Below are 23,899 nucleotides of genomic sequence, written 5' to 3' on the forward strand. Positions count from 1 at the left end.
TATATATATATATATATATATATACATATATATATATATATATATGTATATATATATAGAGAGAGAGAGAGAGGCAGTTTGGTTCTTTTTATACTGTGTTGAGAAATGCTAATTGGATTAAGAGTATTTTGGATTAAAGTCCTTATTTTTTCACTAATCTCCTCCCTTTATGGGAAAGCCAATGAATGACAGCATCCTTTTCCTCCTGCAATGGTCAGCAGCTCGTATACCTAGGCTGTAAGAAGTCACATGACTATGCATCTTTGATTGTTTATGCACTTGTACATGTTTATTTATTTTTATTAAAACTAGCAGAATATCACCAAATCAATTGAATCGTCCATAGTATCTTGTGACTTTAATCCCAAGGTTTCATCCTAAGGTTCGCCACATACATTTATCATTTGATCCTACAAGCACCCAAGATCATGTGCAAACATCAATAAAATCGATTGATTCCCATTAATTTAATATAACTGGTACTCGATAGCATGATAAAATAGATTGACATACCCACTAGTCAAATACTAAAATACTAGTACTTATAAGTTCTCGTACATTCATAGCATTCACATACTCGTGCATATATATGTCTATACATGACGGTGGCTGAGTATGCTTCCTAGTAGTGATGTCCATTGTTTCTTGCCACTTTTATTTGCTACATATGGGGAGGGTGACAACTGACAATAGGAGCCTAGTAGTCTACCTCAAGTTGGCATGAGATGAGATATGTTGCGAGTGTGAGGCATCGGAAATAGAGGCCAAACGATGAGTGAGGCAATGAGGCATACCTATGGGTGCATAAGCAGGGGCGGATCCAGCATCATGTCGATGTGGAGGCCCCCATCACTACCGAAAACAGTATAATTGTCGAGTGCCTGAGAGTTTGTCGAGTGTATTCCATCGGACACTCGATAAATATCCTATTTACCGAGTGTTTTGAATTCAACACTCGGCAAACATATAGCACTTGGCAAAACCCAACTTTGCCGAGTGCCTAATAAAAAACACTCGGCAAATTACAACAAAACACTCGGCAAACACGAACACTCGGCAAAGTATAGGCACGTGCGCTGGGCGTGCAGCGGCCATGTGACGGCCGTTGGGTGCGACACCCTGCCATTAGAACTTTGCCGAGTGTCCGTTAGAGACACTGTTAGAGACACTCGGCAAAGACAAGGTTTACCGAGTGTTTTTTATTGACACTCGACAAAATAATGTTGTTGCCGAGTGTTTTTTATTGGCACTCGTAAAATAATAATTTTTTCCTCTCCTGGCCTCTAAACTTTTTCTACTCTCCACATACAACATGTGGTACTACATGTTAAAATTTGATATAATTCTCGATCAGTTTGCTATATTTAATTAATTTATTGCATTTAGAGGAATTATTTGGTTTAAGTCAAATTTGAACTACAAGTGATTTAAATAATGGAATAAATTGAGTGGAGAAATCATATTCATGTTATTGAGTCCATTTTGGGGCCTTACTCGGGAAATGAAAAGAAATTTCGAACATTTTGTTGAGGAAACACGACCACGAATGTGTGGCCGAATTATTTTTAAATTCTAAAAAAAGCAAACGAAGTCTGAAAATGATGAGATTTGTCAATATCTTCTGATATCATACGTGGAGACTGTGGAAAAAATTGATAAGGTTTCGCACAATTTGTCACGTACGACGCTTACAAACCGAAGCATCTCCGAAGAAGAATCGTAGCGTTGAGAAGGATCCGAAAAGATTTAGAGTCAAAGTGACGGTCGAATTAGGGTTTGATTTCAAAACTTTTTGTATAGGCAATAGACAACATAGATTGGTTCACGTCCAATTTTGGTAATTTTTCGGATCCGTTTGATAATTTTAATTTATTAACTGCAATTATAGCATTTTAATTGATATAAATTAAATTTGAGCTATAACTGCATGAAATAATGGATTAATATTCGTAGAAAAATCAAATATGCATTGTTGAGTGAATTTGACGAGGTATTTTCAAATTACATCGTAACAAATTTAGTAAAACACGTTATGAAGAAGGAGGATGGGTGGACATGAAATATCAATTTATTTTGCAGAGTGTTAACTGTACGACACTCGGCAAACAATATAGTTGTCGAGTGTCATATAGTGGACACTCGGTAACATACCCAAGCCGGCTCCACTTACCAGTACCATACCGGTTGGAGATTGAAAAAAAACAATGCGAGTGCCCGCGATTTGGCACTCGGCATATCTTTACTTTGCAAAGTGTCAAATCGTGGGCACTCGGCAAAGCCCTTTGATTTTTACCCTATTCGGATGCACACTTACTCACACACACACTCACCCACACACCGTGCCGCGCCAGACCGCCCTTTGTGCCACCGGACCGCCACCCCCCACCCCACGCCGCCGGACCGCCCTCCGCCGCCGGGCCGCCACCCCCCGCAGCCAGGCTGCCACCCTCCGTTGCCGGGCGGCCGCCCCCCGCCGCTGGCCCCCTGCCTTCGCGTGCCGCCGTTGGTCCCCGTCATCCTAGCGCGCCGGCCTCTCTCGGCCCCTGTCGATGAAATATGGTCGGCAGTCTACCTAGGGGTATGCCCAAGGTAGTAGATTGTCGGCAGACAGATGCGTAAGCCACAAACAAGACGATGACGCAAGACAGACACGAGGTTTTATCCAGGTTCGGCCGCCAAGAAGGCGTAATGCCTACGTCCTACGTCTGATTGTATTGCTGTATGTCAATGAGAGATGTTTTTGAGAGGGGTCCCCTGCCCGCCTTATATAGTCCGGGGGGCAGGGTTATAGATCTGGAAACTAATCCTAGCCAGTTATAATTGCCATAGGTGGCCGGATAAGGATTCCTATTCTAACCGACCAGGATCTTGCTTGATTGCCAAATATGTCTTAACTCCTTGCGTGGGACTCCGAACAGGTTGGTCGGGCCGCGCGTCGTCTTTTGGTGGACCGGACCCTCTGATCTGGGCCAGCCCAAGCTTAGCTGTAAGGGTATAGGGGTTAATACCCCCACAGCTAGTCCCCAATCACCATGTATTATGCTGCGACACGCCATTTTAACCTTCTCCGAACAGTGAGGCTTAAGTTCCTGACATCTCAGAGCACCGTTGTAACCGGAGAAGTAGGTTGTTTGAAGAATGTATGGTGCTCTTAAGAAAAAAGAAAAAGATTTCCATCCTGGGAAGTGTGCCCACTTGTATTTCTAAAAAGAAATGTAAGTGCGTCTTGAAGCGTAGCACCCATAATCAGCAGAGGCGTAGGGGTCGAAAAACAAACACATTCACCGCAAGGTGAAGTGTACCCACTTAGTCCCCAAGCCTAGCAGTAGGTGACGTAGGCACGTGGTGCCAGGGTCTAAAAAGAAGTCTCAGTCAAGTCGAAAATCCAATCATAATATAAGTCATACGAGATGCACCGGTAGGTGCATCGTACCGATGTAGTCTCCGAGCTTGCTGGAAGGCAAAGTATAAGCCTTGTAGCAAGGTCTCAATAAATGTCTCTCAACTGTATGCGAGCACAAATCACATGTAGCCGAGGAGAGCATTATCCGAGCAGTGATCGGGATAGATCCCGAGCACATTAGTAATCCTGACAATCAGTCAAAGCATAGGGGCCGATTAAATAAACACATTCACCGCAAGGTGAAGTGTGCCCACTTAGTCCCCGAGCCTAGTAGTAGGTGACGTAGGCACGTGGTGCCAGGGTCTAAAAAGAATTTCTACTGAAGTTAAGAATCCAATCGTCATACAATCAATACTAGATGTAGTTCCCGAGCTTGCTGGAAGGAGAAGTATAAGCCTTGTAGCAAGGTCCAAATAAATGCCTCTCGACTGTATGTGAGTACACGTCACATGTAGCCGAGGAGAGCGGTCGCCGAGCACTATTCGGAACAGTCTCCGAACATAGAAGTGGCCGGAGCAGTCCCTGAGCATGGTAGTGCTCGGAGCAGTCCCCGAGCACGGTAGTGGTCGGAACAGTCCCCGAGCACGGTAGTGGTCGGAGCAGTCCCCGAGCAAGGTAGTGGTCGGGGCAGTCCCCGAGCACGATAGTGGTCAGAGCAGTCCCAAAGCATGGTAGTGGTCTGGGCAATCCCCGAGCATGATAGTGGTCGGAGCAGTCCCAGAGCACGGTAGTGGTCTGGGCAATCCCCGAACACAACAGTGGTGTGGACCATCCCTGAGTACGAGATATGCAACAAAGAAATGAATGCCGCTTGTACTATTATTTGGTGTATTTATTTGCCTTCTTACTCTATCAAGTCCAATCTGGCACGTCTGGTCAAAAAAGCAGACGGGTATAGCACGTCATACTGTCTTCTTACCCTTTCTAGCAAACAGTCGCTTGACACTTGTAAAGAGGTGCGTCAGTGTGGTCCCTCTCACACTATCAACGAAGAGGCGCGTACACTGGTAACGAAGGGGCACATTTATTGGCGTAGATCTCGAGGTTGTGAAAATAACCGTCTACGGCGCGTGCGCACATCTCCCAAGAATCTCGGGCGGATGAAACAGCGGAACTCTTGGTTATTTATAATATAGAACTAGTAAGTTAATTTTTACTGATCCCCATTACCATTCGCCACCGTAGCCTTCTTCTTCCTCTTGCGAACCCTAATACTTCTGAAATCATCACCAATCACCCCCACCATATCCACCTCCATCAACAAGGACGGATTCATGGCGAAGAGTGACGCCCAGAAGAAAGCCAGAGTCATGGCGAAGGAGTGGTGGAAGTCAAGGAGCAATGAGCAGACCATCGAAGACCTTGTCATCATGGGAGTACTCCACAACAAGGCACTCGTAGGATGGCGCGTGCCGGAAGGAGAAGGGTACCCTGATCCACAACCAGGTGAGATTGTGGTTTTCAAAGATTTCTTCAAGTGGAGTTTTGGGGTTCCAGTGCACCCTTTCCTTCAGGGGCTCTGTTTGTATTACGAGATTGGGATTTGCAATCTGCATCCCAACTCGATTCTTCTTGTCTCCACCTTCATCCATCTTTGCGAAGCATATGGTGGCTTCCAGCCCCATTTCGACTTCTTTCGCCATCTTTTCTGCCTGCAGAAGAAAGGAAGCGGTGGCTCGAAGATAGCCAGAGGTGTGTACCTCAATCTGCGTGACGGGATGAAGGCCTAGTACTTGCACTACCCTTGGAACACATCTTTGGACGACTGGTACAAGAAGTGGTTCTACATCCGCGAAGAGCTGAACACGATCACATTGTGTGATGTGGGGTTCATTCCGGAGAAGAACAGCTAGTCAGAGAAGCCCGAGCACTTGGAGCAGATCTCAGAACTTCTTGAGATGATCCCATGGAAGAAACTGGATGGTCCGAGCGTGGTCAGGAACTTCATCAGTCAAAGGATCTAGCCTTGCCAGAGGAGGGTACATCCCGGCTATGAGTACCAAGGTAGCGCAAACCCAACTAGTTCCAGGCAAGAGGCTCTTGACAAGATAGAAATCAAAGCCAGGATTGGAGAGCTATTCAACTTAGCTGATCCAAATTATGTCAGGTTAATTGACATCGAGCACGTCTTCAAGCTGGCCCGACCTCCCCAAAGGTAAATTATGCTGCCTTGTACCTGTAGAGTTATGTTGTAATAAAAACTAACTGTGTTGTCGCCTTTATGTTTCCCAGAGTAATGGCCATGACAGGGCAGCAGTGTTCGTGTCTCCACCCCCTGGTGTGGATTGGCCGCAAGTTGCCGGCCCAACCGCCCAGACCAGTGCCAGGGTCGAAGACGTCGACTGGGCCGTACTCGGGGTTGGGGAGGAGGCAACGGCCAGGGCTGCTGGCAAGCGGCTGGCGGCCAGCAAGCGTCGTCAGGCCATCTTCCCACTGTCAGATGATGAAACAGAGGATGCAGACATCTTCTGATTCGTCCCTCAAAAGAGGAGGAGACAACTAGAGTCAATGGAGTAGGGTGGCTCCTCCATGCCAGCAAGGATCGCATCACTGACCACTGCAACACAGAGGACAAGTGGCAAAGGGGTCGAGCACCAAGCCCCAGCGCCGGTACTAGTCGTGGAAAGAGACCCGAGGCACCCGCAGAGCACATGGAGCAAGCACGGACGAAGAGACGCTCCTTTGCCCCATCATTCCATGCTTCCAAGCTGTAAGTATTTGTAACCTTGATGTAAGCTTACAATTTGTATTGAATACTATTGTTTTTTGAACTTATCTCTGATATATTAGGTTGGCATCCACCAAAAATCCCAACCAGCTAGCCAGGTGCGGCATGGCTTCGCCAGCAATGGCAGAGAGAACTACCCAGTAGCCGGCTATGGAGGAACCTCTAGAAGAAAGTCCACTGGAGCCTCAATAGATGAGCGGCCAGACGACAGTCCCTGAGCAGCTGGTCGAGAAGAGAGCCAAGCCAAGTACAAGTGCTCCAAGCACTAACCCTACTGAGGGGGATACTTCAACGCCAAGGGGATTAGACCAAGCCGAGGAGCAGTAGCCAGAGGTGGCACAGAGCACGCTTGCCGATGCTATGGCTCGTGGAAAAGCCATAGTGGTCGCAAAGACTACAAACTCCAGACAAGCACCGCTACCTGAACAAGAAGCCAAAGAGGACAAAGTAGAAGAGGTCCTGGGCCGTCCCCAAGACAAGCGACAACATGTATATGTGTCGTGCTGGCGGAACGACCAGTGGGTTATCCATGAGGAAATCCCAGAGGTCGAAGAGACCATGAAAGTTGAACGAGCGGCAAAACGTCTGGTGACAGAAGTCCAGGTATGTTTGGCTTGACCACTTGATCCTGCTATCCAGTCGAATTATCTGACTTAGCTTTTTTGCATGCAGGACTTGATGAAGACCGCAAGGTACCGGAAAAAGTGCTTCGACTAGATTGAGGGGATGACAACAAGCAATAGAGAACTAGCGGCCGAGGTGGAGCGCTTGCGCCACCAACTTGAAGCCGCCGACCAGGAAAGGACTGAGCAAGAGGCACAAAACTAGAACCTGGTCGTCCAGCTCAGTAACAAAGAGCAGGAAAAAATAAGTAAGTTGTCACTTCATCACAACAAGTGCATGACAAGTGTTGTTGCATTGTTAGTAGTAATAGCTGTAGTGCAGGCTTAGAAGCCGAAGTAGTCCATTTCCAAGAGGAGAATAGCTGTGTGGCCGTAGAGTGTGGTTGCCTGAAGGAGGACAACAAGAAACTAGCGCACGACCAGTCCCAACTCCGGGACCGTACAACTAAGATGAAGGAGGAACTGAAAAGTAAGTGTTCCAGACCACCTTGCTCATTCTGTTGCCCGCCTTATCTTGTCGTGGCGTGACATTTTAATGTCTTGTGCGGTTTGCAGTTTTAAAAGTTAATGCCAAGAAACATCTAGAAGCCGTGATGAAAGATTGTGACGGCTGGAAGGCACGATGCCTAGAGATCACCAAGGATCGGGACTCATGGAAGAACCAGTGCCAGGAGGTGGCAACTGGCATTTTGCCCGCCCTCGACCTTATCGACCCAACACTTACAGAAGAAGTGCCAAGGACGCCGTAGCCCAAACTGGTCGAGAGATGCAGAAAGGCGTGGGGATGGTTCCAAGAGTTCGTGAAGGAGGCGGGTGAGTACACAGGCGCACATGTGCTAAGCATGGTGCGTGCCCACTACCCCCTGATCGATCTCAAGCGCCTAGAGGCTGGGTACCCGAAGGAGGTAGATCCAAACAAGGCCGAGGAGCTTTGGATGACCTAGCTGGACCTGTCTTCAAAGATAATTGGTGATATTAACCTGTGTGGAGGTGGGATAGCACCTGTATAGGGTATGCCATCAACAAGTCAGCTAGAAAGGCCATTAATTGCGAGCCAACCGGCGAAACCTGCGGTCTCGACCAGCCAGGCATCGGCAGGGCCATCCTCTTCAGCTCGACTAGTACAAGAGTCCCTAAGACTCGAGCAGGATGTCGGGAGCAGCGAGCAGCGGGTGTCGCGTGACCCGACCAGCCAATAGAATAGGCTAGAGCTGTAGAAGAAGGACATAGTTGTGTTATTGTAAACTTGGACCTCTTCAGGCAAGCTTGTAATAATGTAACTGTATATCATCATAAGCTTGTTTGTTTTGTATAAAATGTATTTAAGCTTGAAACTCATGTTGGTGTAACTAAGTGAGAACATGTAAACATTCTGTTTAGTTGTACCATTTTACTCGACATGTCATCCTGAAAGGTTTGTACGGCCCGAATTTGCATGTGGTCGGAGTGTGAGGTGCGTGACCTGTGCACACGTAGACACGGACAAGTCAAACCAGGGGGGACCTGCCAATCACCCGTAGCATAGAGAGCGGATCCCATGCACGCGTTGGGAGGAACCGAAGACAGGGCCTGCTCCAAAAACCCTAGAAGGAATGGTGGTCGACTTTGAGTGGCAAAGTTAGAATAACCGTAAAATTTGAAGTGACACATTAGAGTGGTCAGAGAAATCATAATAGCTTTATTGAATGAAATCGAAAGTACAAGAGGAGTACATATCTTAGTAGTTAAGCATAGAAACGCCTAAGCTTGTCGATGTGCCATGAATTGGGTATGTCCGTACCGTCCAGGTGAGCTAACCTGTAAGACGTTGGTCGTGTGACCTCCTTGATCATGAAAGGCCCTTCCCATGGAGTTGCGAGTTTATGGACACCAGCCTGATTCGTCTTCCACTTCAGGACCAAGTCCCTGACCACAAAGAACCGCTCTTTAACGTTCTTGTTGTAGTACCTGCGCAAAACAACAAGGTATTTGGCTGTATGTACACAAGAATCGAGCCGCTTCTCTTCTGCACTATTCACTTCTAGCTCCCGCACTTTGTTGACCCTGCCTTCATCGAAGTTCTCAACCCGTGCTGATCTAAAAGCTATATCTACGGGGAGGACCGCCTCAGCGCCATAAACCATAAAGTATGGTAAGACGCCGGTGTTACGACTGGGCTGAGTTCTGAGGCCCCAGACCACAGCTGGTAACTCTTTGAGCCATCTTCCGGGAGCTTTGTCATTTTCTCTGTACATCCTCTTCTTCAATGCGTCCAAAATCATGCCGTTTGCCCGCTCGACCTGTCCATTAGCTCTGGGGTGCGTCACCGAGACGTATTTTACTACTATGCTCCTTTCATCGCAGAAGTCCCAAAAAGCGTTCCTGGTGAACTGAGTACCCAGATCAGTAATGATACTGTTGGGTATGCCGAAACAGTGGATGACCTGGTCGAGGAACGTAACAGCCTTTTCTGAGGATGCATGTACCAGAGGCATGTATTCTATCCACTTAGAAAATTTGTCGATCAACACAAAGACATATGTAAATTTCCCAGGAGCCGGTTTGAAGGGCCCGATCATATCCAGTCCCCAGCATGCGAAGGGCCAAGAAGCTGGTATTGTCTGGATCTCATGTGCTGGTACGTGGATTCTCTTGGCGAAGAACTGACAACCCTCATAGTGGCGGACTAGCTTCTCTGCATCGGCTACCGCTGACGGTCAATAGAACCCTACTCAGAAAGCCTTGTCGACCAGCGTTCTTGAGGCTGCGTGGTTGCCACAGGAGCCAGAGTGGATTTGATCCAGGAGATGCTCGCCATCTTTTTGGGTTATACACTTCATCAAGATTTCCTCCTTTGCATTCTTGCGCCATAGCTTTCCATCGACGAGCAAATACTGCCTACAGCAACGCATCAGGCGCTCGTTTTCTGTTCGATCAGTATAACTGCTACCATCTGTTAGGTACTTGATGAAAGGTATTCTCTAGTCGAGCTCATGAGTGGTCGGAGGTGGCTCGGTGGTGCTCGACGCCGGAACCATAGCCACCAATTGCTTGTCTAGAGGCTTGTCAACCGTGGAATCTTCCTCTTCGATCGAAGGCGTGAGCAGGTCTTGGACGAATACGCCATATGGGACTTTGACTCGGGATGATCCTAACTTTGACAACACATCCGCTGCTTGATTTTTGTCCCGGACCACGTGTGTGTACTCGATGCCATAAAACCTGCCTTCCAGCTTTCTGATCGATTTGCAGTATGCATCTATCCTTTCACTGGTCGTGTCCTAGTCCTTGTTAAGTTGGTTGATGACTAGAGCTGAGTCTCCGTAGACATAGAGACGTTTAACACCGAGCTCGACCGTAATGCGTAAACCATGTAGGCATGCTTCGTATTCGGCGGCATTATTAGATGCTAAGAAATAAATCCTAAGGACGTACTAGAGCTGCTCCTTGGATGGTGACACGAAAAGGACTCCTGCCCCTGTGCTGTCAATGTTGAGAGAACCGTCAAAGTACATCTTCCAATACTCGTCGGGCCCCTGAGAAGTAGGCGTGCTTAAGTCTATCCACTCGACGATGAAATCGACGAGCACCTGAGACTTGATTGTAGTACGGCTTGCGAATTCCAAGGAAAAAGGACATAGCTCCATTGCCCACTTGATGATGCGCCCGTTCGCATCCTTGTTGCTAATGATGTCTCACAGAGGGTACTCAGTCATGACCACCACACGATATCCGTCGAAGTAATGTTTCAACTTTTGGGATGTTATCAGTATGGCATAGATCAATTTCTAGATTTGTGGATACCTGGTCTTGGATTCATTGAGTACCTCACTGATGAAATAGATTGGTCGTTGTACCTTGTAGACGTGGCCAGGCTCGTCGTGCTCGACCACCATGGCCGTGGAGACCACTCGATTAGTAGCCGCAATGTAAAGCAGGAGTGTTTTGTCCTCTCTGGGAGCAGTGAGGACCGAAGGTGACGTAAGATATTATTTCAGCTGTGTGAAGGCAGCGTCTGCTTCCTCCGACCACTCAAACTTTTTGGATGCTTTGAGCAGTTTAAAGAACAGTAATCCTTTTTTGCCTAATCTTGATATGAAACGGCTGAGGGCGGCCATGCATCCGGTAAGCTTCTGAATATCCTTCACCTTTTTGGGCGGCTTCATGTCCAAGACAGCTTTGACTTTCTCTGGGTTAGGGCGTATGCCATCGTGACTAACGACGTTGCCAAGTAGTATGCCAGAAGGAACACCGAAGATGCACTTCTTTGGGTTTAATTTCCACTGGAATGTGTTAAGGGCTGCAAAGGTGTGTTCTAGGTTGTCAACAAGGGTATGTGCTTCCTTGGTTTTGACAACTATATCATCAACATAAGCCTCAACGAGGGAGTCTTTTATCTCTTCTTTGAGGCAGGCCTGTATAGCGCGTTGGTAGGTAGCCCCGGCGTTCTTGAGCCTGAACGACATGGTCGTGTAGCAGTAGGTGCCGAAAGGCGTAATAAAAGATGTCTTGATCTGGTCGTCCTTTTTGAGAGCGATCTGGTGATAACCAGAGTAGCAATCGAGAAAGGAAAGCAGCTCGCAACTGGCGGTTGAATCTACGACCTTGTCTATGCGAGGTAAGCCAAAGGGGTCCTTAGGACAGTGTTTGTTGAGATCAGTGTAATCAACGCACATTCTCCATTCATTATTCTTTTTGCGTACAAGAACTGGGTTGGCTAACCATTCCGGATGATACACTTCTTTGATAAATCCGGCTACCAAAAGCCATATAACTTCTACCCTAAACGCCTCTTTTTTGTCGTGAGCGAACCATCGTAGCTTCTGCTTGATAGGTTTGGCCTTGCCGTTGACATTCAAGGAGTGCTCGATCAAGTTCCGAGGTACACCAGGCATGTCAGCAGGTTTCCATGCGAACACATCCACATTGCTCCTCAAGAACTTGACGAGCGCGCCTTCCTATTTGGGATCCAGGTTGGCCCCGATAAGGGCCGTTTTGCTGGGATCACCGTCGACCAGCTGGATCACCTTGTGCTCCTTGGACTTGATGTTCTTGCGTGGAGCCTCGAGCTCTGGGATCTCCAGGTGGTCGGCCGAGGTCTTCTTGGCGTCGAGCATGGTCGCGCCCATGCGAATAGAGAGGTCGTGAGCCTCTGCTATTTTAAAGCTGTCGTCTTCGTAGGTATAAGCTACGTATACGTTCCCCTGAGGGTTAGAACTCCTTTCTTGGTAGGCATCTTGAGCACCAGATACTTGTAATGCGGTATGGCCATGAACTTGGTGAGCGATGGTCGACCAAGGATAGCATGGTAGGTGCCGTCGAAGTCAGCGACCACGAAATTGACGTAGTCGGTGCGGAAGTGGTCCGGGGTCCCAAACTGCATAGGTAGCGTGATCTGCCCGAGAGGTGTAGAGCTCTGTCCGAGAAGAACACCCTAGAACTGTGCCTCGTACGGCTTAAGATCCGCCTGGGTTATCTTTAGGGCCGGCAGACTGTTCTTGAACAGTATGTCGATGGAGCTGCCGCCGTCAATCAACACTCTATCGAATTGAACTTTGTTGATACAAGGATCGAGGACCAGGGGAAAATGTCCTGGTTCGGGTATTATGGCCCATTGGTCCTTTCTGCTGAAGGAGATCTCGCGGTGAGACCAATGGGGGAGCCACGGATCGGTGATGAAGTTGTCGGTGTTGGCCATGTTCAAGCAAGCGCGGGCGAGCAGCTTGCGTTCTCGTTTGGTCTCAATGGACACTTTGCCTCCAATGATGGTGTGCACGTGATCGATTGGCTTGACATACTTGTGATGAGGATCTACGTCTTCATCGTCGTTGTCCTCGTTGCGCTGTTCCCCTGCGTCGTTAGGCTTGTCGGGCGTATCCGAAGCCTGTTGATGCGTGTAGATAGACTTGAGAACGCGGTAGTTCTCCATGGTATGGTTTGACTTGGGATGGAGCTGGCAGGGCCCTTTCAATGCTTTGGCGTAGTCTTCTTCGTAGTTACGACGTCCGCCACCTTACTTGACGGTGTTGACCTCGCCATCGTCTTCCCGAGCACGCTTGCCCCTGTAATCGTCTCGGCGGTTACGCCGCTGATTACATTGGTCGCGGGAGTCGTTGCGCTGGTTGCGGCGGTCAAAATTGTCATTCCGACCACGGTTGTCGCGGTAGCCGTCGTGGTGTGGGGGGTGGTCAGAGCGTGGAACCCTTGCTGCTTCTTCGATAATTATCTTTTTAGCGTCGTTGGCGTCTGCATATTTCTTAGTAGTGGCCAGGAGCGCTGTGACTGATTCTGGTCTCTTTGCGGAGGAGCTTGTCCCTTAGGGCGTCGTGGAAGAGGAGGTCAGTGATGAAAGCCTCGATTGCCTCATTGTCAGAGATCGATGGGACCTTGATACGCATCTCCAAGAAACGCCGGACGTACTTGCGTAGTGGCTCATCTTTTCAATCTCGAATCCGTTGTAGATCATATTTGTTGCCAGGTTGCTCATAAGTAGCAATGAAGTTGTCGATGAAGGCTTGCTTGAGCTCTTGCCAAGAATCAAAGTAGTTCGCCGGCAAGCTGACTAGCCATTGGTGACCTACGTGGCCAACAGCGACTGGGACATAGTTAGACATGCCGTGCTCGTCAGCCATGGTTGATCTGCACGCAGTTTCGTAGAGCATGACCCATAATTCGGGGTTCTCCTTGCCGTCGTACTTCTGAAGTTTCTCGAGCTTGAAGTTCTTGGGCCATATGACTTGGTGAAGGTGTGGAGTAAACTGCTTCAAACCCGGCGGGCCGTGGGCAGTGTCATATTCCATACGGTGATAGCTTTCGTGGGATGCACGATCGTTGGCTCTCTGGTTGATGCGAGCGCGTAGATCACGTCCTCTGAGGTAATGGCGGAGATCATTATTGCCATCGCGGCGATCTCGGTTGCCATCTAGATTAGCCCTACGACCATGGTTATCGCGGCGATTGTCGCGGTTGTCTCGGTGGTTATCGTCCCGGACGTCGCAGTGGTTGTCCTCCCGATGGCGGTTGTCATCCCGACCACCATCATGGCCACCGTTTCCGCCTTGATGGTTGTCTGATGGGTCGTTGATGCGCGAGCCACGTTGGTTGGGTGGCTGTGAGCGACTTGAGTACTGGCGGTTGTGGCTTGACTCGACTGAAACAGATGGAGCCCGGGCTTGATTTACAATCTCTGTCGTCTGGGCCATAGCAGCCCTCAGATAGGCTTGTATTTCATCGCGAACTGCTTGGGTTTCCGGGGTATTGGGTAGCCGTTGCATCGTCGCCATAGCAACGGCTACATTGGCGCTTGGAGTCCTAAAGACCTGTTTGTCCCCCACCCTGTCGAAAGCATTGTTGAGATCGCGTGGCTGGACCCTTATGCGTCGTGCCTCCTCTTCTGCTTCGGCTTCGATTTGTCGGCGATTAAACCGGTCAATATTGCATGCTTCGCGTGCGATCCTTTCTTGTTCTGTTTCGCCAACTGCTGGTGGTTCGTCATTGCTGACAACATTGATCAAATCCCCTCGCCTTGGTGGGAAAGACGGGAATTGTGGGAAACCCGGGGCGTGGTCTGGGATATCCAGATCGTATTCGACGCCTTCATCGTCGTGATGCTGGAGCTCGGTGTGGGCGGAGGCATTAGATGGGATGCCAGACGAGGAGCTGGAGTCACCCTCTTGGACCGTGTGGACGGATTCTTCCTGATAATCCTCAATCCGGATCATGTTGACGAAGTTGCGTGGCCTCGACCGAGGTCGATGTGCAAAACACAGATCCGAGCAGCGTTGTATATTATACGTGTAGTTGGAGGCAGCGTTTCGCAGGCCGTAGGGCTGGGCCTGGTAGTTCTCCGTCGAGGCTTCGTACTCGAAGAGCTGGAGACCCATCGCGGAGGCTGGCCGGCGACGAGCAGAGCGTCCTTCATGAGTAGATATGACAACGAGATCTGTACCAAGTCGTGCAGGACGACTTGCCCAAGCTGGTCGGGTAGATCTGTTGTGGGGAGCGGTTACCTGCTCATTAGGTTGACTTTGAATTGTACTTACCAGAGCTAGGGTTTCAGCAAGTTTAGTGCCGACCCGATCGATGGAGTCGAGCATGTCGGTGTTGTCGATCTGCTTCCCTTTGTAGCGGGGAAGCGGACGACGGGTTGTCGGCGTGGTTGAAGATGATGCAGGCGTGGTCGGAGCCAGATGTACAATGGTCGGAGCCAGATCCATTGTGGCCGGAGCTGTATCCACCGTGGTCGGAGCCGTATCCACTGTGGTCGGAGCCGTAGCCGATGCAGGTGAAGCAGTGGTCGACGCAGATTGAACCCGCGCCTCCTCCATGGTCATGGCGATGAAGTCGTCGGAGCCGGTGGTCCAGGTGATCTGGCCGACGGTGAACGTGAGGCCGTTCGGCGTAGCCACGGAGCCAAAGATGATGAGCATCTTATTTGCTTGGAGAGCAGTACGCGCACCCCATCTGGTAGATCACCATCTCTGGACTCTTGAGGGGATAATCACCGCCGCCGAGCACGCCTGCCGCCAGCCCTTCCTCCTTCCACCCCGCCGCCGCCTCCACGTCCCACCCGCCCTGCCCCGCTGCTACTGGCCTGGCCCCAAAATGGCGTCGCGCGCAGGGAGATCCGGTAAGCTCCGGCCCGATTCTCAACTCTCCCCTCCCCCATCCTCTCTTGGAGAGGGCTGAGCAATCGAATCGAATCGAACCCTCCTTCTGTGCTTCGATTGGGGTCTCGTTCTCTTCAGCATTGACCTCAGCGGTTTCCTTTTGGACAATGCTGCTGGTTTGCTGGTACGAGCGCGTACGTACGTGTGTCCGAGACGCCGGACTGATGTCCCCCCACTTTTTCGTTATGTTCTGCAGGTAACCAAGTCTAGCTGAAGTGACGAGTGGCAGCCTTGTTCGACCATGTGGCTTCTGCTTGGATGGTAAACTCACTACTATGCTCCTGCAGATGGAGAATGCTGTTCGATTATATATAAATTGTTCCTGTATCGTCTTTCACCTGCTTGTATTGTATTGTTGCCTTGACGGCTTCTAGTGCCTATTGTTACTTGCCCTCTAATGCATGTACGGACAATGTGATCTTCTTGACAAGCTCAGTTAAGCCTTCATAAGGCAACCTATATGTTCCGGTGCTGCTTCCATATCTGTGTTGGTACACGATGCCTTTCCCTGAGTCCGGTTCTGCCCAATCTTTTCAATTCTCTTGTTTTCCTTAATTGTAATGTTAAGCAATATGGTACAACAGCTCCTCTAATCATAGGAACATGTCGATGCAATTAAAACCAAACCTTTTTTTACATCTAAACATGAACATCTAGAACTTGAGATCACAAACATGCGTAATAACAGATAAACTATGATTTGGGTTTGACTTGGAATTTTTGGAGACTATTTGCAAAACCTGGGCATTTCTGGTAACATGAACATGCCTAATAATATGCACAAAATGAATGTTTCTCACTTGTTGCTTGGCAATTATATGAGCATCGTGAAGTGAATAACTCAAAGGCTGGTTGTAGTTGCACGCAAAACTTGCTGCCTATGGCTGCTGCCCACAACACACAAGCTAGTTGGACACCTGGGTACTTCGTTGTCACTCTAGGTGCTAGGTGCGCCTAACTTGCCTAATAGAACACTGGTCAGCCGATTGCGTCTTTCTGCCACTGTAGAAATAAGAGTTACATATTATTTATGTACTGGATATACACTTCCAAGATTGATTTGTTGCATGTATGTGGTTGTCAGTCATCGTGCCGTTTTATTTGTTGCAGGTTTTGGAAACCTCCCCGTGCAGGGGAGGTGCTGCCGAAATTTAGATTTGACACTATTATGTTCCTTTTATTGCAGGAGAGGCTATTGCAACGTCCTCAACTCGTCACTTTGTAGGATAGCAAGGTGAGGCATAAAAGACCCTTCTTTCCGTATCATGTTCGTATATCACGTAACCTAGCTAGGCGTCTCCCGTTTGAAAGAGATACGGTTGGAAATATGTAAATTTTTGCATATCTATAACCGCATCTGTTTCAAATTATCCATATTTTTTAGACAACCCGAGGATGTGTAGATGCGGTTAGTTTCCATGCTCTATTCCGATCCGTGATAGAGTTTCGGCAGCATCTCTCTGTTGTTCTCCGGATATACAATCTCCCTTCCAGGACGTGTATTTAGAGAACAGTGGGGAGGTGCTGCCGAAATTCTGTCTCGGATAGGAGTAGAGCATGGAAACTAACCCCATCTACACATCCTCGGGTGGGATTAGGACCTATCTTCACCCATTACACAGTATAGGAATGTGTAGATGCAACGTGATTTTTTATATTACTCGCTGATATGCTAGAGGATGGATGACCGTGAGTGGATGTACACGGGCCGCTCTAGTCAGACTTTGTTGACCGATGAATGGATTGACAAGACCGATGCTCTCTTGGAACAGGCATTTGCAAGGGTTAAAGGAGCTAGTGTCACTTGGTGTCCCTGCAGCAAATGTGCAAACATGCATCGGCAAACCAAGGTGGTCATGGGTAAACATCTTTGCAAGAATGGATTTACGGTAGACTATACCAGGTGGATCTACCATGGTGAAGCTGATCGTGGGAGAGACGAGGTCATGAGATAACGCATCGAGGAATATGATGATGATGCCGGGATAGGAGACATGTTAAATGACTATCATGAAGCACACTTCGATGAAGGACATAGGGAGGAGGAGCCAGAGGCTACCGCAAAGGCGTATTACGACATGTTGTCTGAGGCACAACAACCCCTTCACGGGCATTTCAAGGTTTCTCAACTGGATGCCATTGCACGGCTAATGGCCGTGAAGTCCCAGTTTAGCTTGAGTCGAGACGCCTTCGATGTTATGCTGACAGTTGTTGGCAGCCTGCTCCCGGATGGTCACATCTTGCCAAAGAGCATGTATGAGGCACAGAAACTCCTTCATGCACTTAAGATGCCATACGAGCAGATACATGCTTGTGCAAAGGGATGCATCTTATTTAGGAAAGAGTATGCGAAAGAAAAGTACTGTGTGAAGTGCGAATCGTCTAGGTTCCTAGAGATAGACTCTAGTGATGGTCAGAAGAGGCAGCTCGCAATCCCCGTGAATATCCTACGGTACCTTCCTTTCATACCGAGGATCCAACGGCTTTACATGACTAAGGAATCCGTGAAACAGATGACATGGCACAAAAATGGACGTCGATACAATCCTGAGAAGATGGTACATCCATCCGATGGTGAAGCCTGGACAAGGTTTGATGTGATTCATCATGAGAAAGCTCTAGAGGCTCATAATGTACGTGTTGCGCTGGCAACAGATGGGTTCAATCCTTATGGAATGTCGGCTGCCCCATACACCTATTGGCCCATATTCGTTATCCCCCTCAATCTCCCCCCTGGTGTCCTCTTTCAACAACAGAACATATTCTTGTCGTTGATAATTCTAGAACACCCGGGGAATAATATGAGTGTGTACATAGAGCCTCTTATTGATGATTTGGTCCGTGCTTGGGAGGAAGGGGTATGGACATACGACTGAGCTACAAAGACAAACTTCAAAATGCATGTTTGGTACTAGTACTCCCTGCATGACTTGTCGGCATATGGGATTTTTTGCTGCTGGTGTGTTCACGGGAGGTTCCCATGCCCAGTATGCAAGGCTTCTCTGAAGTTCATTTGGTTGACGAAGGGTGGCAAGTGTTTTTCATTCAACAAACATCGATAATTCCTCCCTCCTGACCATCCATTCAGATTAGACATCAAGAACTTTACAAAAGATGTCGTAGTTAAAGACCCTACACTGTAGATGATGACAGGAACTGCGATTCGTGCTCAGTTAGATGCTCTCGAGGTCAATAAACAAGAAGGTGGTTTTGTGGGATATGGCGAGCAACATGCCTGGACTCAGAAGTCGTGCTTATGGAACCTTCCCTATTTTGATGATCTTCTTCTTCCACATAACATTAATATAATGCACACTAAAAAGAATATCGCCAAGGCAATTTTTGGTACAATCATGGACATTCCTGATAAGACAAAGGATAACGTTAAGGCTAGAGTGGATCAAGCGAGGTTATGCGACAGACCAAAGCTGGACATGGCACCTCCTAGAGCCGGCAAGTCGTGGAGAAAGCCTAAGGCTGATTTCATCCTGATGAGGGCCCAAAGGAGGGAGGTACTAGAATGGTTCCAAACCTTAATGTTCCCTGATGGGTATGCAATGAATCTGAAGAGGGGAGTGAACTTAGCTACTATGCGAATCAACGGGCTCAAGAGTCATGATTACCACATATGGCTTGAGCGCCTACTTTCGGTGATGGTTCGAGGTTATGTCCCTGAGCATGTCTGGTAGGTGCTAGTGGAGTTGAGCAATTTCTTCCGCCAACTTTGTGCTAAGGAGTTATCTCGTACCGTGGTTGCAGAAATGGAAAGAATGGCGCCTGTGTTGCTCTATAAGTTGGAGAAGATTTTTCCACCTGGCTTCTTCAATCTGATGCAGCATATGATTCTGCACCTCCCGTATGAAGCATGAATGGGGGGGCCTGTGCAGGGCCGTTGGTGCTATTCAATTGAGAGATGTCAAAAGGTTCTTTGAACTAAATGTAAAAATAAATGCAAAATTGAAGCATCCATTGCAGAGGCATACATTCTAGAGGAGGTGTCAAACTTCACAACAAAATACTATGCTGACAACCTTCCTAGCGTGCATAATCCACCCCCTCGTTACAATGCCGACGAAGATGAATCGAGCCTTATCATTTTCCGAGGGCAACTCGGAAGTGCAAGCGGTGCGACCCACAAGACCTTGAAACATGAAGAGTGGCGCACTATCATGCTGTATGTGTTGACCAACCTATCCGAAGTGGAGCCATACATGCTGTAAGTTCTCAACAAACTTGTTCTCAAGTAGTCACTATTCTGTGTCCAACTCCCATGTTTCTCATTGGTATAGGGAATTTCATCGTCAATTCTGGCGTGAATCAAGGGAACCTACCCCGTAGGAAGCTGAGACCCTTCTCAGAGATGGTGCGGGAAATGGAATGCCCGATTTCATTTCTTGGTTCAAACAGAAGGTGCAGTCCAATTTAGCTCGTACTTAGTTTGACATTATAAGTTGCTCGTACATGCGAATAATATAACGAACCACCCTGCTTGAACTTGTAGGGCCAAACTGATGCGTCTATGAGTGCCAAGTTGAGATAGGTTGCCGATGGCTGTGCCTATTGGGTCAGGTCGTTTACCGGTTATGACATGAATGGATATCGCTTTCACACAACAAGCCACGAGCAGAGTCGGCCCAATCGAAGAACCATAAATACCAGAGTTTTTACGCTAGGCTTTGATGGGGTTGAGTACTACGAAAGAATTGAAGAAATATACGAACTCATGTTTCATGGTTGCAAACCTCTTAATCCAGTCATATTCAAATGTCATTGGTTTGATCCATCAGTAGTGAGACGGACCCCTAATCTTGGGCTAGTCAAAATTCGACAATCATCCGTCTTACCAGAAGACGATGTCTATATTGTGGCTCAACAGGCCACGCAAGTTTATTATCTCTCATACCCGTGCCAAACCAACGACCTTCTTAAGGGTTGAGATGTTGTGTATAAGGTATCGCCACACGGTAAACTACATGTACCAAACAATGAAGATTACAACATAGACCCTAGCACATATGATGGAGAGTTCTTCCAAGAAGATGGACTCAAATGGAGTTTTAAGATAAACTTAACCGAAGCGATCGGAATAGAAGTAGACAATGAAAGGGTTGCTGACGAGGACGTTGGAGACTTGGTTCAGAATGTGAAGGACTTAGAATTACTTCAGCGATTACATTTAGGCAATGACAGTGATGATGACATTCCTCCTTCGGAGAATGGACATGATTATATCGACACGCGTGATAGTGATGATGAGACTTATGATCTAGCTAATCCCAATCATGATGATTATTTCTAATACATGTATGAGCCGTACTAATTTATTTATTATTTGTCATACCATGTTATTTTTGAAGTATGTTTAGTTTATTTTGCATATCTTTCTAAGTATTATCTGTGCTGATTGGTTTACTCTTTTTAATTACAGGTGATTGAACAATGGTGGGCGGTACGAGGAAGATCACGATGCTTTACGGAAAATTCAAAGTTGTAGCTTCAGGGAAAGGTCAAAGGAGGGGTCGAGGCAGGGGTCAAGGGAAGGGTAAAGGGAAGGTTAAAGGGGTGAGGCCCCCATCGCCTGTAGCTTCCTTGTTGTCATCTGAGGAGGAGGTACCTTCCGCGCACGCCTCTGGTGATGAGGAGGAGCAGGAGCAGGTGGAGGAGTAGGCAGTTGGTTCCTAGGTCTAGTTGCGAGGTCCCTTGACCCTCCCGAGGTGATCGATACCTCTTGATATACAATCGATGATTCGACCCTCTGGGAAAAAGTAAATAACTTTAGATGTTCTCAATAATTTTTCGTTTGATATGTTGAAAATTACAATGGAAACTAATAATTTATCTTAATCACTTGGGCAGGGGTTGGATTAAGGTTAGTGGGGGTGATCACAACTGCAAGGTCAATGACATCCTTGGCCTTTTGTGCAGGCTACACTTCCCTGGCTTAGTACAGTTCGGCGAAGAGCAGGTGCCGACCTACACGTGGGACCACTACGTCGCCGCCCGCGACGTCGCTGATCGTGACGGCAGGGTATTCCCCAACAAGGCAGAGCGGGTGAAGGACGAGCTGTGGGTAAGTATTCCTTGCACTACATTGCTCAATACATCACATTCACTGGACATTTTTGAAGTAATAACTATATACATCGCGTCTATATGCAGGACTTCTACAGATGCTAGGAGGGGTACGAGGCCAAGGCGGCCTCCATCTCTGAAGAAGCCGCCAAGAAGCTCGTGAAGGACATGCACTACAAGGCATGCGTCTAGGCCATCATCGACTACTATGCTCAATACAGAGGGATGAGGGTTAAAAAAGAAGAGGCAAGAACAATGAACCTAACCCAGGAACAATTCTTGAAGGTAAATATAGAATATTAATACTTACTTTTTATGAGATTAATTAAGCTTACTTTCATTTTTTTCACATGTCATACACTTGATGACGTAGGTGCCTCCGTACTGGTGCGCCCAGCATACCGGGTGCTGGGAATACATGGTGGACAAGTGGTTGGAGCCCGGGTGGGTGGAGACGTACAACGCTTGCCGGGACCAGCGTTTGCTGATGCCACGTGCATCACACCATCAAGGCAGCCTGAGTGTCGACGAAATATGGTCGATAGTCTACCTAGGGGTATGTCCAAGGTAGTAGATTATCGGCAGACAGATGCGCAAACAACAAACAAGATGGTTACGCAAGACAGACACAAGGTTTTATCCAGGTTCGGCCGCCGTAAAGGCGTAATACCTATGTACTGCGTCTGATTGTAATACTGTATGTCAATGAGAGATGTTTTTTAGAGTGGTCCCTTGCCCGCCTTATATAGTCTAGGGGGCAGGGTTATAGATCTAGAAACTAATCCTAGTCAGTTACAATTACCATAGGTGGCCGGATAAGGATTCCTATTCTAACCGACCAGGATCTTGCTTGATCTCCAAATCTGCCTTGATTCCTTGCGCGGGACTCCGAACAGGTTGGCCGGGCTGAGCGTCGTCTTCTAGTGGACCGGACCCCCTAATCCGGGCCAACCCAAGCCTAGCCGTAAGGGTATAGGGGTTAATACCCCCACAACTAGTCCCCGAGCATCATGTATTATGTTGTGGCACGCCGTTCGATCTCCTTCGACTAATGCGATCCATCTTTATGTCATCTCCAACTGATTGAGACATTGACCAATCGAATACGCCAGCATTCTAGTCAGAACAGAGAGCAGTAGACCACGATTATAGCCAAAGATTCCGGTTGTCCGAAGAATGCATGGTGCTCTTAAAGAAAAAAGAAAAAGATTTCTTTCCTTATCAAGTGTACCCACTTATATTTCTGAAAAGAAATGTAAGTGACCCTTGGACAATAGTAATTCTGGCAGTCAGTCAAAGCGTAGGGGTCAATAAAATAAACACATTCACCGCAAGGTGAAGTGTGCCCACTTAGTCCCCGAGCCTGGTAGTAGGTGATGTAGGCACATGGTGCCAGGGTCTAAAAAGAATTTCCTCTAAAGTTAAGAATCCAATCGTCGTACAAGCAATACGAGATGCACCGGTAGGTGCATCGTACCAATGTAGTCCCCGAGCTTGCTGGAAGGCGAAGTATAAGCCTTGTAGCAAGGTCCAAACAAATGCCTCTTGACTGTATGTGAGTACAAATCACATGTAGCCGAGGAGAGCGGTCACCGAGCAGTGGTCTGAACAGTCCTCGAGCACGGTAGTGGTTGGAGCAGTCCCCAAGCACGATAGTGGTCTGGACAGTCCTCTACCACGATAGTGGTCTGGACAGTCCCCGAGCACGGTAGTGGTCGGAGCAGTCCTCGAGCACGGTAGTGGCCTAGGCAGTCCCCGAGCACGATAGTGGTCTGGACCGTCCCTGAGCACGAGACGTGCGGCAAAGAACCAAATGCCACTTGTACTATTATTTGGTGTATTTATTTATCTTCTTACTCTGTCAAATCCAATCTGACACGTCTGGTCAAAAAAGTAGACGGGTTATAGCATGTCATACTGCCTTCTTGTCCTTTCAAACAAATAGTCACTTGGCACCTATAATGAGGTGCGTCAGTGTGGGCCCTCTCACACTGGTAACAAAGAGGCGCATATATTGGCATAGATCTCGAGGTTGTGAAAACAACCATCTATGGCACGTGCGCACGTCTCCAAGAATCTTGGGCAGACAAAACGGCAGAACTCTTGGTTAAATATAGTATAGAATTGGTAAGTTACTTTTTACCGAGCCCTATTACCATTCGCCGCCGCAGCCTTCTTCTTCCTCTTACCAACCCTAATACTTCCAAAATCATCTCCAATCTCTCCTCCACCGTATCCGCTTTCATCAGCAAGGGCAGATTCAGGGTGAAAAGTGATGCCTAGAAGAAAGCCGGAGTCATGGCGAAGGAGTGGTGGAAGTCAAGAAGCAACGAGCAGACCATCAAAGACCTCATCGTCATGGGAGTACTCCACAACAAGGAACTCGCAGGATGGCACGCGACGGAGGGCGAGGGGTACCCCAATC

The sequence above is a fragment of the Miscanthus floridulus genome, chromosome 16, assembly GCF_019320115.1.
Source record: "Miscanthus floridulus cultivar M001 chromosome 16, ASM1932011v1, whole genome shotgun sequence".
In the NCBI taxonomy this organism is placed as follows: Eukaryota; Viridiplantae; Streptophyta; class Magnoliopsida; order Poales; family Poaceae; genus Miscanthus; species Miscanthus floridulus.